We start from the raw sequence: 9,728 nt of genomic DNA on the forward strand, positions 1-9,728 counted from the left end.
TCATCCTAATTCATTTCCCTCCTCCATTACATTCAACATCTTCCTTCATAAGTTTTCTCTCTCTTCCTTCATAATCCACCACCTTCAATGACAACCACCACCATCACCACCGACACAGCCACCGACCACCACAGCCACCATCTTCAATGGCAACCACCACCTACATCGCCGCCTCTGTTTTCTCTCTCTTCTTTTGCCTTTTCTTTCCTCTTTGGCGATGAAACCCAAATTTGAAGGTTATATTGTCAAATTTAACCATCAAAACTCTAGATCTAGAGATTTGAAGAGTTTTGATGGATTAATTTGCACAATTAAAGCTTTAATTGATGATAGAGAATGGTTTGTGGGTTCGTCGAAGGTTTGTTCGTGGTTTCTAGGTTCATGGGTGCGGTGGTTTCGTGGGTTTGATTGAGGGTAAGGTTTTGGTTTTGATTTCGTTGGTGGGTTTGGTTTTGGTTTCGGTTTCGGTTGTGAGTTTAATTGGTGTTCTGGGTTTGATTGAAGGTTTGGAGTTTTGATTGGTGGTGGTGGATTCAAGGGTTTTTGTGTTTTCGTGTTTCGTGGGTTTTCCTGTGGGTTCAAGGGTTGGTGGTGGTGCTCGGTTGTAGATGGTGCTTGGTGCATCAGTGGTGTTGGTGGTGTTGGTGCGTCAGTGATGATAGTGTTGGTGCGTCGGTAGTGATGGTTGTGTTGGTGCGTCGGTGGTGATGGTGTTGTTGTTGCGTTGGTGGTGTTGGTGCGTCGGTGGTGATGGGTCGTGGTAGGTGGTTCCGGTGGTGGTGGTTGGTGATTCCGGTGGTGCTAGGTGGTGGGTGGTTTCGGTGCTGTCGGGTGGTGGTTGGTTTCGGTGATGCCAGGTGGTGGTGTCGTGGTGGTGGGTTATTTAATTAATTAAGGTTGAATTTGTTTTTTTTTTTTTTTGGGTAGGATTAATAGTTAAGCATATACCCTTATTTTTCAATAATCACCCTTTCAATCTTTTGCCTTGGCCTCCGCAAACATGTACTTTGTTGCGAGTAATGTGAAGTCACTACTAGAATTTCGTCCATTTCCGACGGAAAAAATCTGTCGCAAACACCCTTAATTCCGTTGGAAAACTTGTTTCCGACGGAATTCCATCGGAAGTCGTCGTCGGAGAAGTGTTTGTAGGAAAAATGACCTTTTCCGACTAAAATTTTGTCGGAAACACTTTTCCGACGAAAATGTCGGAAACACTTTTCCGACGGAATTTCCGACGAAATTTTCCGTCGTTAGTGATTTTCCTGTACCGGCATAATCCGTTGGAAATTTCCGACGGAATTTAAAATTCGTCGGAAATTGCCGACGGAAATTCCGTCGGAAAATAATTTCAGGAAATTAAAAAAAATACGCCGTGCCACCACTGGCACGACGTATCACCACCTCCAACCACCCAAGACGCCCCTCTCAACCACACCACAGCCTACCCACCTTTACCGAAACACCACACCAAAACCCCAACCCACATCCACCCTTGACCGAACCCCACCAAACCCACACCACCCAACCCAAAACCCAGCCACCCAACCAAACTCACACCACCCAATTACCCAAAACCCAGCCACCCCACCAAACCCACACCACCTAATTACCCAAAACCCAGCCACCCCAACCCAAAACCCAGCCACCCCTAACCGAACCCAACCGAACCCACACTACCCACCCCTAAAAAACCCCACCAAAACCCACACCACCCTGACCGAATACACTAACCAAACCACAACCACCACGAAAATCACCATAATACGACCCAGACCACAGCCACCACCGAAAATAACCCAAATTTAGATCCACCACCACCGAAAATCATCCAAAAATTAAATAAAAAATCAAAATTAAAAATTAGAACGTACCTTAAGATAAAAAAACTTCAAAATTAACCACGAACTTGGTTTAACAAGGCCAAATTCGACCACGAAAACCCTAGATCTAGGATTTTCATGGTCGAATTTGACCTTAAAAACCATTAATTTGACTAACATCACCATAAACGACATAAAAGGAGGAGAGTTTGCTTGAGAAGAGAGTAAAGCTTGGCTGAGAAGAGAGTAAGGAGAAGGAGGAGAGGAGAGAGAAAGTGTGAGAAGAGTAGGAGGAGGAGGAGAGAGAGAGAGCGTGAGGAGAGAGAAAGGGAGGAGAAGATCAAAAGAGGAAGAGATGAGAGGAGGGAGGCGGATTGTGAATGAGGGGGGTTGGGGCGCCGTTTTATTATTAGGGTTTTGGGGTTTTTTCCTTTTTTTAAAAAAAAAAAAAAAATTAAATTTCGTCGGAAACGGGTTATAATCCGTCGGAAATTTCGTACTTTCCGACGGATTTTCTTGTCCGTCGGAAGGGTTCTGTCGGAAATGACCTGTTTTCTTGTAGTGAGTGGAGGTAGTATATATATGTATGAGAAATTCCTTATATGATGAATGGTGGTTGTCAGATGAAATATAACTTCTATCTTATCAAGGTGTTCATTTTCACAAAATCACAAACATTTTAATAACATTGAATCGCTATCGTCCTACAGTTGATAGTAATTATTCTTTGTTGTATCTCCTAAGTAATTTCCGTGCGTAATACACGGTTGTAGTATAGGGTCTGAATTATACTTTTAAGAAAATGATCTCGTTCACACCTCGAAGATTTTTTTCCTATAATTTCATTTCCATTTCTTTGTGACCCTTGTTTACTAGAAAATCCCCAACACTTTTGTACGTAAATTGAAATGTAATCTACTAGAAAGTGTATGCAGTAATTTGATACAATAATCGCTAATTCTCAAGGTGTTTGGCCAACTAACTCGGTTGGGTTAACTATGTGGAATATAAGTTCGATAGAGCAATTTTTCTTACATTTCAAATAATGTATATATGCAATACTAAGGGCATATTCCGATTTACTGCACTGAACTGAACTGATTGGAGCTAAGTTGAACTGAATAGAGCTGAAATGAATTGTTTTTGAGAGAAGAAAATTAGGAAATGAACTAAACTGAACTGAACAAAAATTAAGCTGAACAGTACAGGCCATAATGTTTTAGGATGCTTAGTATTCATCTCTAACGGCTAATTTGATGTTAATAAATAATGATTATGTGCAAATTTGTGATAAAACCCCTTGTGGAGTATATCACTCTTATAAATTTTAATTCGTTTGGTCAGAATTTAAAATTCCAGTAATTAGTAACATTGTAAAAATAGTTCATCTATATCTTATAACTTTGACTTTTCCTTAGTCCTCGACCTTATTTTCACTAATCTAAAATAGGATTGTTCAAAAATCATAATCGAAGCTGTCTCCAATTTAAGAAATTTATATTGTCGGTCTTCGACCTAACCTAGTTTAAAAGCTTAAAAATATTCTAGACCAAACTAATATTATTGTTTAGAATTGTGGATTTAATTCTTCATAATGTTTTTAATTTGTTACCTTCAATATACTAGGAAGAGCTCGTGGTGCAATGGCCTAGGTGGTTGCCTCACATCCTCGGGGTGCGAGGTTCGAGCCTCACCATGAACAAAATCCCTTCCCTTACCCCCACCGAGGCTCCAATGATTCTGGGGCCAATTGAACCTTCGTAACATAAATAATAATGCTAGGAATATTTTTAAATTAGACATTCAAGATAAGCACTAAACAGTAATTTTACCCACATTTTTCCGATTCGCTGCGTTAATTAAACATTTATTAAAAGTAAACCCCATATAATAACCCGCGGCATCGCTCGGCCCTAAATACTAGTTAAACAAAAAACAATTAAAAAAAACGGTTTTTTCATCATATACCCCTGAGTTTTTACATAATTCACCATATACCATCAAAAATTTTCAAATTCACCATATATCATTCCATTTCACGAAAAAGTCACAATATACCAGAGTTAATGACTTTAGCCATTAAGGTTAATTGTGCCACATGACTGTCAGTATGTCACTTATTGGTTCTTATTAATATTATTTAATTACTTACTTTAATAATAATAAAAAAAAACTTTTAAAAAACAATTTTTTTTTTTTTTTAAAAAAAACCATCATCATCCTAGCCAAATTGCTGTTTGCCAGCCAGCCCCAGCTGGCCGGCGCCCATCACCAGTGACAACCCCAACCCCAACCCTCACCCCTCTCCCTTTCCTTCGTTCCTTTCCCTGATCTCCACAACCCTACCACCAATTTACCACCTAGCCACCCTTTCACTTACTAACAACCCCTTCCCCACCCCGGTGATCGTCCATACTGGTCCTCCATCGCCAGGCGACCCACCCCTTACCTTTAATCCTTAGTTGACCCTTTCCCTTCCCTCGTCGTGCCACCAACCAAACCCTAACCCACGAAATCTACAAAATCTCACTCCCTTGCTTTAACAAAACAACCTGAATTCCCCTCCTCTCAAATTGAAGAAAAATTGAGATAATTCTTTCCCCAACTTTAAAAAATTATCTATGATTTATTTGAAGAAATTGAACATCGTTTGAGGTTACGGTTAGGCTTGGAGTTTTGATCGGAATTGTTTTTTGAAGAGGAAATATAGAGGGGAAGGGGTGCGGCATCGGCGCGGGGAGAAGGGTATGGGCACCAGCAGCGGGTAGGAGGCACTGTTGGGGTGGCTAGGTTTGGGGAATCGTGGTTTTCTAAAAAAAAAATTTGTTTTTAAATTTTTTTAATTATTTTAATTAAATAATTCAAATAAGAATCAATTAGCAAACTTAACTTGACTAACATACATAGTAGAGGTGGGCATCGTGCCGTGCCAGGCCACACTTGTCGCCCGTGTTTTTTTTTTATTTAAAAAAATCGATATAGTTTTTTGAACAACTTTTAAAATGGATACACTATTTAAATAATTTTATTAACTTATGTGTATGTTATTTTATTATTATATTATTATTGTTCTTTTTATTATTATAGTTCTTTATTATTTATGTTATTTTTATTATTAATTTGTTTGAAGCAGCGAAATGAGTATTCGTTTTGCATGGGCTGCGCTGTGCCTGGCGTGCCGCATGCCGTACTTGGACGTGTCATGTGTCGTGCTCGCAGATTCGTGCACGTGCCAAATTTTCAAAATTGTGTTCACGACACGGCCCACTTCTCGGTCATCGTGCCATGCCGTGCCATTTTTGTGTCTGGCCGCCCGCGAAAAGCCCGACCCATGCCCATCTCTAATACAAAATTAACGGAAAATCGTATGTGGTGATATTTTCATGAAACTGATGATCATATGATGAATTTAAAAAATTTCAATGGTATATAATAAATTAAGTTAAAACTCAAGGCCTCAAGGGTGTATGGTGAAAAAACCGTAATAAAAAATATATATATATTTTTGCATTCGTTGAAATTCAGGGTATATGGTGAAAAAACCGTAAAAAAAAAATTAAATAAAATAAAAGGGTAATGTTATATGTAGCCCTAAGTATACTCTTGGAAATTGTATAAAATTAGAAATTCATGACAAAAATACGCGTAAATCAGTATTATTAGTGTTTATATTTTGATGATTTCTTAACTTTTTACTATTTTTTAGTGTAAATTTTGCATTCGTTAGAGTTCTTCAGCAACTCAACAATTGTGTAAAAATAAACAACTCGACAACAAAAATCTGAAATCACAAATTTATTGAAGCCTAAAATTTTGAAAATACAAGAAGAATTCATGTCAATGGAGGTTCCTCCAAATTCAATTTCCCTCTCTTCCTGGGATTACCTTCTTCTCTTCTTCCTACGTCCTTTCTTCGCTCTTCTCTTTGTTCTCTCCGTCCTCTGCTTAGGTATATCAATTCAACTGCAATTAAAGAATCAATTTTTTGAATTTTGATCAATTAATCATCTGAGAAATTACAATATTAAGGTTAATTGATTGATTAATTGATGAATGATCTCAAATTGCAGGTTGGTGGATGGCGTGGAAATTGGTGCTAGTTCATGTTCCATTGGTACAAGAAATCTTTGGATTGCGTAAAAAATCTTCTAAACCCAAGAATCCAGAGCGTCGCTATTCTCAATTCTACAAATCCCGTGATTCTTCTGCTAATCCTCCTCCTTAATTATGGTCGCTATTCTTTCATTTATTCAATTTTCCAACTTTATATTTTTTGTGATGAATTGTCAATATTTTGTGATTTATTAGCTTATTCTTTGTTTGAAAATTGTGTAAATGTGTAAGTAAGTTGCAATTCTGTGGTTTGTGTGAACGAATTATTGCATTTTATTGGATACAAGTACCATTCAAACATTGTGGTTTTGGCTGAGAAATTTAAATGAAATACCAATCAAGTATATCTTAGTTGTATTAATTGAAGTTGAACTATGTGTTTCTGTTCACTCTAATCCCAATCAATTCATATAATATTGGTCTGTATAATTGCACAAGGTCAGATTAGACTAGTTCGGCAACTTAAAATTAGATTAGTTTAGTTTAGGAAATATACTGGTTTTCATGTCCAATTTACAATTCTATTGTTATAATAAGTTCAAACAACTGTAAATCAGATTAATATGAATTCGTGATTGAGAAGAGGCGAAGAGATTGGTTTAGGAATGTATTTTTGCCATTATAACGACCATTATTAAGTCTACATATTTCATAAAAAGCATGGAAAGTGAAAAGATTATTGCGTTCTGTGTTGATTTATGAATATGGTACAATGCTTTGTGTACCCTTTTCAGAGTAGATGATTCCTCTAATTTCATCATCTTTGCTAGTTGCTAAGTAATTAAAAGCATTATAATTTTCAACATGTATCCGGTTGATGGATGGATAAATTTCATAGATTTCCAGCATGCCCTTTTTTTTTTTTACAATCTAGAAAGACTTTGTTGGCCTAGAAAGAAATTATGAAGTGTGATTGTGGAGGATTCTTAGGTCGAAATTTGGTTTTTAGGAAACCTTGTTGCTGAAGCCATTCCATGAAGTTGAATTCATAAGTTTCATGTATGTCTGAAGCATAAGTTGCCAATGAATTAAATACATAATAATTGATCTATTATGCTTGATGCTTGCATAGCTGTATGAATCTCCAAAAATAAACAGACTTTTTGATTCATAATCCAAGTAGAGGGCTTTGATCTAGCTTCTTTGGGTAGGATAGCTGAAGGTAGAAAATCTTTAGATTCATCTCCAATGGTTTAAGCAGGTCAAGCGTTGTTTAGGTAGGTTTAGTAGTGTACATTTCATTGGAGATGCCCTTATTGAAAAATCCGAGTCTAACAATCTTATATACGTAGAACGTAGTTGATGTTTAGTGCATATAACTTTTGCAAATTAAATATAACTGACTGGGATACTATAGGTGAGGGCCGAGGGGGATGAATTAAACTTTGACTAATTTGATTTTTTAATCTTTAAATTTAAGTGCCCCCAAATTTATCACTTCCAAAGTTACAAGGTCTCAAATTTGAATTCTTACAGATCATTTAAATTTATCTAAAATCTTTGTGGGTTTGAATACTATCCACCACCCTACATTATTGGCATTTGAAAGTCTTGGTAGTCTCCTTGGAGCTTACTACAAGAATTAGGATAGGGCGCAGCAAGCCTCCCATTCCGGCATTCCCCCACCTCAAGCTCTTTCCTTTGGATTCCTCTCCCTCCCTTTCGTCCTTCTCTTTTGTGTACAAACAGTGCTATGTCTCTCTTTCATTGTATACCTATTTCCATTGTCACAGTGTCAAACAAATTACTTATTGAGGGCTCTCTCTAATGCTGCTCACGTTTTTCTGTGTGCTTTATTTTTTAGCTGCTAATCAAGACCCCTCAAAAGTTAATTACTTCCAGTTTGTCCGTCTTCACAGCTTTCGGTTTATTCTTCTTTTTCCTTGATATGATGATATCCTTAAAACTTTCATATGGGTTAGGGGTGCTCATTTCATATCTATCAGATTTGAAGGTTCTATGGGACCGGAGGGTTATGAGGAAATGCTATGTTGTAAGGTTGGAGAAGCTTCTGAAAAAGGAACTAGAATTAAATTATTGTCGGGACAATATAATTGTGTTCAAATTGGGATTGGGGTTTGAAATTGATTGATGTGGAGATAATTAAATTTGAGTTGCTGGGAAGGTGAGGAAACTTATATTTGTTAGACTCGTAGCATATGAGCATTGGAAGAAAAGGTGGTTGGTTACTTTGGCATACAGGTGTTTGAAATATAGAGAAATGGAGGTATATGCTTCAATACATGAAATTTTGTACAGCCAGCATTGATTATGCGTGTTTGTTTTCTTGCTAAGAAATTTTGATGTTGTAGCTCTATTTGGAATGTGGATGTTGCTGCACTTGGTTCTGTTTGTTTTGACGAAAAATATTTTCCCACTTTTTGCTGTTTGGCTTATGAACGGTGGTAAACAATTTTCTTAAAGGTGGGACATATTTTTCTAAACAGCAGAAATCATTTTCCTTTTGAAATTTTGAAATGAAGGGATGTCACGTTTTCCTTCCTACTCTTAACAGTCCTAATACCCCCTTTTTCTCCTCCCTTATTCTTCAATTCCCTCCATAGTTTTACTTGTAAGATTATGTTATCCGTTGCTCATTGTTTTCCAATCATATTACCGTAAAATATTTTTGTAAAAATAAAAGAGCCTCTGATGAAAGTAAAATGGCTAGTTATCTTTTCCTTTTATCTCCTTACTTTGCATTTCAATTTCAGCTTATATCTGTTAGTATATTGGTTCTTGACAGTCGCTGCAATGTTAATGTTGTGTCTTGCCAGGTAGATTGATGTTAAAGCTTATGGATCATATTAATACAGATGGATAGATATGGGCAACTACCTGGTTCTAGACGGAGAAATTGTAGGATTATGCTATGCGCTTTTTGCTTTGTGAACTGTTTGTTCGTGTTTATCACTCTGATGTTGAGATTTGTGGACACGGTAGATATTATTGTTCTGCTTGGCCTGAATTAGAATGTGATGCTGCGGATCTGTTGTGAAGGAAAGTGTCCCTGAAAGCTCCAAAGTCGAAACAAAACATTGGGTCAGCGATCATTATCTTCCCATCCACACAAGGTCACAAGGGAGTATCTGATTCTGTTTTCTATACTTGTGGACACCAATTCATGGTCCTACTTGAACTACACCGGACCATGCTCCATGTCCCCAACCATCGCAATACCTCTTCCCTAATATGTACCCAAGCTAATTATTTCGCTTTACCACATTATGTGGATTGGTGAATCCGTGCAAACATTGTTAAAAATTGATGTGTGACATAAAAAGTTGTATACTTGTATTGTATGGCTTGAATCTTGTACACAAATACGGATTGTATGGACGACCTAGCCTTAGAATACAGTATATATTTACTACTCCGTACGTTTTATGTATTTTTAATCATATATGTCCAACAGATAATCATTTATTAATTTAATCATATCAAAATGGATGAGATAATTTGGTATATACGGAGTACAATTTTAAAAATAAATAATTTGGTATATAATGATAGTTACTCCTTCCGTTCCACAATGATATTTTTGTTTGGAATCTTTGACTTTTTTAAAGAGAAAATTTTCTAAATTTCTCTTAATCTATAATAACAAATATAGTCATATGGGATCTAGTTTGATTCGTCTTAGTGAGTAGATTATTGATATCTAAGTTTTATAATTTTTGCTAGTGTGAGATTAAAGATTTTTGCGGTCAAAGATGAGTAAAAATTTGCATCGATTTACGGAACAGGAACATCATTTTAAAATGCAATCAGTATAATGATAACATCATGCAAATC

At 36.7% G+C, this 9,728-nt stretch overlaps 1 long non-coding RNA gene across 1 annotated transcript; it reads left to right on the forward strand.

Moving 5' to 3' along the window:
• The first annotated feature begins 5,529 nt into the window (after positions 1 to 5,529).
• On the forward strand, positions 5,530 to 9,371 carry LOC110720692. The gene is made up of 3 exons (XR_002511347.1): positions 5,530 to 5,769; positions 5,891 to 6,050; positions 8,711 to 9,371. It is a non-coding gene; the product is annotated as an uncharacterized LOC110720692 (long non-coding RNA).
• The last annotated feature ends 357 nt before the right edge of the window (positions 9,372 to 9,728 follow it).

This window comes from Chenopodium quinoa, unplaced genomic scaffold, assembly GCF_001683475.1.
Source record: "Chenopodium quinoa cultivar QQ74 unplaced genomic scaffold, ASM168347v1, whole genome shotgun sequence".
Taxonomy (NCBI): domain Eukaryota; kingdom Viridiplantae; phylum Streptophyta; class Magnoliopsida; order Caryophyllales; family Amaranthaceae; genus Chenopodium; species Chenopodium quinoa.